Below are 10,172 nucleotides of genomic sequence, written 5' to 3' on the forward strand. Positions count from 1 at the left end.
TCACATTTGAAGGGCTGATCAAAGACTCAAAAGAATGCAACCATTTGCCTCTTATCTACCCATGCCTTTTAAAAATTTCTTCCTTTCACCAATATCCACCCTTTCTTCTTTAAATATTGAAGCCCTCAAAATCATCCTTGGAGACAGGCACAGACCTGTCTTCTGGATGTGCATCCTTAACCTTGGAAAAATAAACCTCTAAATTAATTGACACCTGCCTCACAAAATTCTTGGTTTACAAAAGCATTAAAATATTAACTAGCAGTGGTTGTTTATAGGTAGTTGGCATATGAGTGATTTTAATCTTTATCCTATTTCTGTTTCTCCCTCAATTTTTTTATGATAAGCATATCAATTCTAATAATCAGCCAAAAAAATAATGGATGCTGCCCTCCCCCACATGGTGCACAGGACCATGCTCAGTGTCTTCAATGCATTTCCATCCTCCTCCCCTATCATTTCCCAACCTCCCCCAGCACAGCAGGATCGGTGGTTTCTGAACATGGCCCCTTGGTTGTTCTCCCCTGTCCTGCAGAAATGCGACCCAGCTTCCACTGTGCAGCTTGTGTGTCACCCCTTCCAGATAGAATCAGCGGCTCTTCCTTTGTGCCCATGTAGCCAACTGTTTCCCACTGGCCTGGATTCCTGGTGGGTGTGGACCTTGTCTTCTTGTCCCTTTGCCACCTGGGATGGCCCCCGCCTTGACTCAGGGGGCGTGCCGAGTGCTGGCAAATGCAGCTGAATGACCACAAGCCCTTGTTGCTTCTTCCACCTTCTGTGAGACGGCTGGGTAACGAGAGTCCGAGTTGGCCAGAGTCCTCTCTTCATGGCGGTGTCTCCTTTCTGGGCATCACTCTTTCCAGGGTGTTCTGCCAGACATGCTGCAGTGCTTGTTCCCCACTGGGGGGGGGGTGCCCTCGACTTAGCAGCATCCTTCAGACAGAGCTGCATCTTCCAAACCAAGGATGGTTACCGACCAACCCCCAGAGGTCTAGCTGGAGGAACAGGGGCTCTCGGGACGGCTGGTTGGCCTCAGGAGAGGGGCAAGAGGAGGGCTTTTTCTCACATCCCGTCAGGAATCTTGGAGAAAATGGGGCTGGGAGCCCAAGTAACACATTTGTCCTGACACTTCCACTCCCTCCTGGGAACCTTCCAAGTCTTCTTGCCTGCATCTGTCCAAAAGAAAATTGGGCAGGAGGGGAGGAGACAGGAGCAGGGGAGTGACTGAAGCAGGGCCCAACCCCAATCTATCTCCTTTCCTCTCAGAGGATTTGAGATGGTTCCTTGCCTTTTAGCAGATTCATGGAGAAGAGCATAGCTGGCAGAGAATCCCATTCCTTCCCAGTTTCTCAGCGTGCAAAGATCCCTTAATTCACAGACTGCCTGCACCCATCTCTTACCCAAGCCCTGCCCCCCAGTCCACATGGAAGTTGAACCTAAAGGAAATGTTTTTTGTTTGTTTGTTTGTTTTTTGAGACAGAGTCTTGCTCTGTCGCCAGGCTGCAGTGCAGTGGCGCCATCTCGGCTCACTGCAACTTCTGACTCCCTGGTTCAAGGGATTCTCCTGCCACAGCCTCCCGAATAGTTGGGATTACAGGCACGCGCCACCACGCACAGCTAATTTTTGTATTTTTAGTAGAGACAGGGTTTCACCACATTGGCCAGGATGGTCTTGAACTTCTGATCTCAGGTGATCTGCCCGCCTTGGCCTCCCAAAGTGCTGGGATTACAGGCATGAGCCACTGCACCTGGCTGGTCTCTTTTTTTTTTTTTTTTTTTTGAGATGGAGTCTTGCTGTGTCACCCAGGCTGAAGTGCAGTGGCACGATCTTGGCTCACTACAACCTCCACCTCCTGGGTTCAAGCGATTCTCATGCCTCAGCCTCCTGAGTATCTGGGATTACAGATGTGCACCACCACGCTCGGCTAATTTTTGTACTTTTAGTAGAGACGGGGTTTCACCATGTTGGCCAGGCTGGCCTTGAACTGACCCTCAAGTGATCCACCTGTCTTGGCCTCCCAAAGTGCTGGGATTATAGGCGTGAGCCACCATGCCTCGCTGAACCTAAAGGAAATGGAAGAGAAGAGCAGGCCGTGTGCAGTGGCTCACACCTGTAATCCCAGCACTGTGGGAGGCCGAGGCAGGAGGATTCCTTGAGCCCAGGAGTTAGAGAGTAGCCCGAGCAACATATCAAGATCCGGTCTCTACAAGTAATAAAGTGTAATTAGCCAGGCATGCTGGGGCACACCTGTAGTTGTAACTACTCAGGAGGCTGGGGTGGGAGGATGGCTTGAGCCCAGGATGTCAAGGTTGCAGTGAGCCAGGATTGCGCTACTGCACTCCAGCCTGGGCAAAAGAGTGAGGCTCTGCCTCAAAAAAAAGAAAAAAAAAAAAAAAAAAAAAAAGAGAAGAGCAGGTGTCAAATTCCTTTTATGTCCATCTATGCTTTCTCTTAAGCAGCCTTGGTTTAAGAGATACTAATAGAGATGCTTCCTAATCTGGCTGCCGTTGCTTTCATCCTTATCCTTATACCTTAGCAGATTTACCAAGAGGATAAATCCCAGCGGGAAGACTTGGACATCTGGCTCCATTTTCAGCATTATCTCCAGATTAGGGCAGCCAGGGAGAAACTTGGATGTGGAGGGCACACAGCCCTGCACAGACACAGACAACTATGAAGTCAACTATTAAAAGACTCCCCATGCATAAAATCCTTCCATTAATAGTCAATAATGGCTAATATTTACCTAGTACTTAATATGTGTGACATATTTTGAGGACTTTTCCCCTGTGTCAGGGAAGTGGGTATGTTTTTTATATCTCCATATTACACATAAGAAAACTGAGGCACAGAGAGGTGAAGTAAGTGGCCCAAGGTCGCTCAGCTAGCAAGTACACTAGCCAGGATTTGAGCCCTCTGGCTCTAGAGCCTATGCCCTTAACCACGGGGCTATCCTGCTAGGGTTATACTTTCCTTTTCATGGTCTTGTGAGGCACAGCTTGACCCCTGACCCTCTTTGGGTACCCTGGGCCACCCCATGAGTCCAGAGTCTGATTTTGAACTCTAACCAGCCACCCCACCCCAGCCCTTGGCTCCCCAGCAGAGTGAAGTGGGTCTGCTCCAGCTTGAGGCTACTAGGAGCCCATTGATGGCATTGCCTAGAGCCACATCATGCAGAATGAGCTCCTTCCAGCACAAGCCCGCGCTGTTCATTCGGAGCTGCGGCATGCTCACTAGGTCCTCATGGTGATGCTGGGAGGTGGACTAGAGTATCCCATTTGGCATGTGAGGAATTGAGCTCCGTGAGATTAAGTCACTGGTCCAGAATCACAGAGTAGCCAAGCCAGGATTCAAACCCAGACCTCCACGTGCCATGTGCAGCTCTCCTTTCACAAATCCACAGCTGCACTCCAGGGATTCCCGGCTGACAAATGTAGTTTGGGTGTCTTACTGTGGTCTTTAACCCACAGGACCCAAACCTACAGCGTTTCCAGTTTCTTTCCTTCCCAGACTCTCAGGAAACCACTTCTCAAACGTCTACTTGCTACAGAATTGCTTGAGGAGAGTATTTAAAATGCAGATTCCCAGAGTTCATCCTCCAGGGATTCTGACTTTGGAGGTCTGGGGTAGGGCCCAGGACTCTGCATTCTTAGCAGACCCTCAGATAATTCTGAAGCAGGAGGGTCCTGATGCACCCATCTCTGAGAAACCTGCTTTACACCCATCTGAGCGGTATCTGTCCCAACCCCTACTCATGGCAAGGGGCCCATAAACCTCTGAGGGATGACTAAATGTTCCGGTGTGGTTCAGGTTTCTCTTTGGGGGTTGAAAATGTTATAAAGTGCAATGGGAGATTTTCTAGGCAGAAGATGGGTCCTTTGCCTTCTGAGAGATGGGGCTACTTCTCCTGGGTTTCACTCTATAGGTGAAGGCGGAGTGAGGGGAGAGGGCTGCCCCTTGAGGGCTCAGCAGGGCCCTAGCCCGCGCCTGTTTTCAGACCAGGTTGCTGCTCTTTTGGCTGACGTCATAAAACAGAGCCCTGGGCGGGCGTGGTGGCTCACGCCTGTAATCTTAGCACTTTGGAAGCTGAGGCAGCGGGATCACCTGAGGTCAGGAGTTCAAGACCAGCCTGCTCAACATGGTGAAACCCCATCTCTACTAAAAATACAAAAATTAGCCACGTGTCAAGTGAGGAGCACCTCTCTCTGGCCACCGCCCTGTCTGGGAAGTGAGGAGTGCCTCTTTCTGGCCGCCACCCTGTCTGGGAAGTGAGGAGCGCCTCTGCCCGGCCGCCGCCCACCATCTGGGATGTGAGGAGTGCCTCTGCCTGGCCGCTGTGCAACCCTCCAAGTGTGAAGTGACAGCCTTGTGGGTGATACTTCTGCCCTCCCCAACTTTGCATTTTTGACATTGAAGTTTACTTTTTAATTAAAAGTTTTAAATTGGAGAATTAAAAAAAATTAGCCAGGCGTGGTAGCACATGTCTGTAATCCCAGCTAACTGGGAGGCTGGGGCAGGAGAACTGCTTGAACCTGGGAGGTGGAGGTTGCAATGGGCCAAGATCGTGCCACTGCACTCCAGCCTTGGCGACAGAGCAACACTCTGTCTCAAGCAATAACAACAACAACAGAGCCCCAAGGCAGTGTTTCTCAACCTTGCCCCAACCGCTTCCGAATCACCTGTTATTTGTCAAAAATGCAGATTCCTGCCCCCAACTCTGATTTGTTGAATTAGGATGAGGAAGAGGGGACAGCGCCCAGAAATCTGCACTCTCGGCTGGCACCCCAGCCATCACTTATGCACCTGAATGCTTGAGAAATTCTGTCGCAGAACATGGACTTTGGAGTGTCACAGACCTGGGTTCCAGTCCCAGCTCTGCCACAAAGTAGCTGCGTGGTCTGGAGCAATCTCAGCCTCTGTGAAACTCAGTTTCCTCATCTAAAGAAATAGGTTACTACACAAGCTTATTGGTCTTGCTGTGAGTTGATTCTCACAAGACCAATCAAACAATGAAGAAATGTACGCAAAGCACTGGGCACCTCGGAGAGATGGCACCCCCAGCCTAGTGGTAAAGAGAGGGATGCATAGAGGAATGCTTTCTCTGGGAGGAAAGAGCTGGGAGCACTGAGCATTACTCACCCACTGGCAAACACTGACCCTCTTCAAAACAATTCTGACTTTCCATTTCCTCTGGGGGGAGCTCAGTGAAGCTTTCAAAGGTGACTAGGTCCTTTCCCATACTCAGGTGTGAGCCATCCCAAGTCCCAAGTTGGGGTCAGGTGTTGTAAACAAAATATAATACAATTTTGACTCCTTCCACACCTCCAGCGGAGCCCTCCATCCACTGCCCCACCTGCCATTTCCCCACCACGTGACATTCCTAGATCCCTCACTGGGTGGCAGGCCCAGTCTGAAAGGCCCTCTTAGCAAACCACGGGTCTGCCAAGGTCCCTGGGACCTGTAGCCTCAAAGCCAGGAGTTTCCAAATCCTTCCTTCTCTTTGGCTCTCCCAGTCTGGCCATGCAAAGAAACGCCAGAGCTTTTAAAAAGTTTCGGCCATTCATAATGGATTAGTCCACTCCGGAAACATTCCCCAGCTCTGCTGAGAGCCTGCCAGGCGACTTGGTGACGTGCTGCTCTCAGCGCACACAATGGGCATGGGAGAACAATGACGAGGAGAAAAACATCCCGCCCGCGTGTCCATGGGCTCACATCCTCCTAGGACCCCGCCCCCGCATGCGCTCCCAGAGCTGGGGGAGTGGGGCGGGGGGACGGGGAGGGAGGGGTAGAGAGAGGTGCTAGAGGACAGCTGCGAGAGCAAGTGAGGGAGGGGAAGAGGAGGAGCTCACCCAAATTTCCCCCGTTTGGCTGCATTCTGAACCAGTTGGGTGAGTCAGATTAGAAGCCAAATCTGCTTATTCTGGCTCTCCTGCTAGCCCCGCGGCCACTGCTCACGGCCCGATGCTGAAACGGATTAAAACCTGAGCTGGCAAACAAAGCAGTTCAGAGTTACTGACCTACGGTGCACAGCGTTGGGGCAGGGGTGTGCCTGGTAGGAGGCCAAGTGTTGCCACTTAACCTCCCATGTGCAAGGAGTTCAAAATCCCAAAGCCTCAGTTTCCCCATCCACTGAAATGGGGAAATCGTGCATGCTCTGTCTCCCTCACAGAAGGTGAGGCAACAAGGGCTACTGGGCGTGAAAGCATTTTCATAATTATTAAAAACATTAGCCAGGCGCGGTGGCTCACGCCTGTAATCGCAGCATTTTGGGAGGTTGAGGCAGATGGATTACTTGAGGTCAGGAGTTCGAGACCAGGCTGACCAACATGGTGAAACCCCGTTTCTACTAAAAATGCAAAATTAGTCAGGCATGGTAACATGCACCTGTAATCCCAGCTACTTGGGAGGCTGAGGCAGGAGAATTGCTTGAACCTGGGAGGCGGAGGTTACAGTGAGCCGAGATTGTGCCATTGCATTCCAGCCTAGGCAACAAGAGTGAAACTCCATCTCAAAAAATAAATAAAAACAAACAAACAAAAACCCAAATAATTATTTTAAAAAATACTTGGTCACCAAGTGGTGTCATTCCTCTGACAAAGCCACTGGGGGAGGTCACAGCCAGGAATTAGAAGGCATGGCGCTTTTCATCCCAGGCAGCTTACAACTTAAACCCAAGAAAGAGACTTAGACACTGAAAAGCTAGATACAAGAGTGTAGACTAAGCTGGGCACGGTGGCTCATGCCTGCAATCCTTTCACTTTGGGAAAGGAGGATGTGAGCCCATGGACGCGCGGGCGGGATGTTTTTCTCCTCCTCATTGTTCTCCCATGCCTATTGTGTGCGCTGAGAGCAGCACGCCAAGGTGGGCGGATTGCCTGAGCTAAGGAGTTCAAGACCAGCCTGGGCAACATGATGAAAGCCCGTCTCTACTAAAATACAAAAAATTAGCCGAGCATGGTGGCATGTGCCTGTAAGTCCCAGCTACTTGGGAGGCTGAGGCAGAAGAATTGCTTCAATCCAGGAGGTGCAGGTTGCAGTGAGCCAAGATAACGCCACCGCACTCCAGCCTGGGTGACAGAGCGAGACTCCGTCTCCAAAAAAATAAAAAGTGTAGACTATAGACAACTAGAATTTCTAGACTGTCTGGCTTGGGGTAGGTCTGGTTGGGGATTGGGAGAATGCTTGGGGGATTTACTGAGAAGTGGTCACTGTTTCTATGCTAAGCTCTGTTTTTCACTTAGGTTATAGGTATTTGGGTGGCCTTTCAGGCAATGGAGGTTATGAGGGAGCTAAGGCCCCTGTGGACCCCTTGGCACCAGCACTGGCATAGGCCCACTTGCTACCACCAGAACTGAGCACATATGGGAGCATTCACGGGGCTGATTAAGGAAGGCTTCCTGGAGGAAGGGAGTTTGAGGCATGTTTGAAAGAAGAAGAGTGGGGATTATAAAACACGAAAGTGACAGCAGACAGGTTTATGTAACATCCAGGAGCAAGAATGAGACTCTGAGGGCATCCAGGACCCACCTTCATTGTAGGGACAAAAGCACCAAGGTCTCAGCCAGGTGAGGGAGTTTGCCCAAGGCACAGTGACTGAACTGGAACTGGTGCTGCAGGGAGCTGGAAGGAAGGAAGGAAGTCCAAACAGAGGGAACATGGACAGACTCAGGCACAAGGGCTTAAGGTAGGAGGTGCCCTTGGGGAAAATGGGTCCTTGGTCTAGTAGCAAGATTGCAGAGTATGCAAAGAAGTTGGAGCCAGGGTACAAGGGGCTTAGGCACCTTGCTAGCGAGGAGGCTCAACCCTTAGTGGTGACAGTGGGACAGTCAGTGGAATGTCCTGAAGCCTCTCTGGAGCCCCTCTGCAGCCCAGGAACACCTAGGAGTGGAGGTTGGGGAGTAGAGTTTGGAAACACCTTAGAAACAAGATTGGCTGTACCCCGTGACTGTAAATGGGGACTCGAGTCTAAAGTCTAAGCTCAAGGCAGCAGGGGTAGCCCGAGGTGCCTGCTGCTGCATGGAAGGGAAGGGAGATAGCTGGCCAGGCAAGAGTGGGTTCCAGCAAGTTCCTAATGTAGCAGACATTTCATGTTTGTATTCATTCATATGTTCATTCACAGCTATGAGCCTAGCAGTGAGGCCCAACTCAGTTTACAAGGCTTGCAAACCAGGTAGGTACTGCAGGGGCTGAGGAAGGGGAGTGGAGGGAGGTGGAAGGAGCAAGTCATCTGGGCAGCTGTTTACAATCTCTGGGATAATCCCTACCACATTTCTGCAACCGATATCTCTCTCCTTTACCAGGCTGTGAATTCCTTGAGGATAGAACACTGTTTATTTATTTCTGAATCTCTAGTGTTTCACAGAGTGGTCTAAGCCAAGGAGACTTTTTTTTTTTTTTTTTTTTTTTTTGAGACAAGGTCTTACCCTGTCGCCCAGGCTCGAGTGCAGTGGTGCAATTAGAGCTAACTGCAGCCCAAACTCCTAGGCTCAAGCGCTCTTCCTGCCTCAGCTTCCAGAGTAGCTGGGACTACAGGCATGCACCCCCATGCCTGGCTACTTTTTAAATATTTGTAGAAACAAGGTCTTGCTATATTGCCCAGCCTGGTCTCGAACTCCTTGCCTCAAGTAATCCTCCCGCTTTAGCCTCCTGAAGCACTGGGATTACAGGTGTGAGTACCGGACCTGGACCCAGGGAGTTTTTTTTTTCTTTGTTTTTTGAGACATTCTCACTCTGTTGCCCAGGCTAGAGGGCAGTGGCACCATCTCAGCTCACTGCAACCTCCGCTTCCCGGGTTCAAGCAATTCTTGTGCCTCAGCCTCCTGAGTAGCTGGGATTACAGGTGCATGCCACCATGCCCGGCTAATTTTTGTATTTTTAATAGAAATGGGATTTTACCATGTTGGCCAGACTGGTCTTGAACTCCTGACCTCAGGTGATCCACCTGCCTCGGCCTCTCAAAGTGCTGGGATTACAGGCGTGAGCCACCGTGCCTGGCCCCCAAAATATTTGTCTCTTAACTTTTAAAAAGTTTTAAAATTTAGGTAATGTTTGTTAAGTTCATAGCCTTTTGCCTAACATCGGTATCTGTTAGAGTAAGTGACACCAGAATTCCCAAACTCTAATGGCATTTTGGGAGGACAGGTAGTTCTCCATAGACAGAAAGGGTTTTATTCACTTGTGTGCCCCATGGAACCATTCCTCCTTTTAGTAAGAAGCCTTTGGCTCCTGGTCACAGCCCTCACAGTGAAACAGAGAAGGTGGGTGATGCCTGCTTCTACTCTCAGGGAAAGATGACATAACAACAGCTTACACTGTATAATGCTTTCTACATGACCAGTAAATTCTGCGTCTTCTTCTTCTTCTCCTTCTCCTTCTCCTTCTGCTTCTTTTTTTTTTGAGACGGAGTCTTGCTCTGTTGCCTAAGCTGGGGTGCCGTGGTGCAATCTTGGCTCACCACAACCTCCGCCTCCCAGTTCAAGCGATTCTCCTGCCTCAGCCTCCTGGGTAGCTGGGATTACAGGTGTGCATCACCATGCCTGGCTAATTTTTGTATTTTTAGTAGAGACGGGGTTTCTCTATGTTGGCCAGGCTGGTCTCGAATTCCTGACCTTGTGATCTGCTCGCCTCGGCCTCCCAAAGTGCTGGGATTACAGGCGTGAGCCACCGTGCCTGGGCTCTGCGTGCTTTTCATGTACTAATTCATTTAATCCACACTCATCCTATGATCACCCCATTTTGTAGGTGGGGAAACTGAAGCAGAGAGAAGCCATGCGATGTGGCTAAGTTCATACAACTAGGATGTGGTGGTGCCAGGACTTAGGCTGAGGCAGCCTGGCACAGCACTGCCTCTATTGCTTGTAAATCTCAACCTCGCCCCACCCCCACTCATCTTCTACAGAGAAGCCAGGCAGTAAATTCCATTACCAAGTGGAACACTGGCTGGAGGTGTGGAATCACAGGTGGCTGAAGGTACCCACTCAAGGCATCTGCCCAAGGCAGGAAACAGTACTGAGCCCTAACCTCTGGCCCCATCTCCTGTTCCCTGAGGTGGCCCTCCTACTCTCATCAACTCGAGCTTTAAGAATCTCAGATTGTGGGCTGGGCATGGTGGCTCATGACTGTAATCCCAGCACTTTGGGAGGCCGAGGCAGGTGGATCACTTGAGGCCAGG

The sequence above is a fragment of the Pan paniscus genome, chromosome 1 (genome assembly GCF_029289425.2).
Source record: "Pan paniscus chromosome 1, NHGRI_mPanPan1-v2.0_pri, whole genome shotgun sequence".
Taxonomy (NCBI): Eukaryota; Metazoa; Chordata; class Mammalia; order Primates; family Hominidae; genus Pan; species Pan paniscus.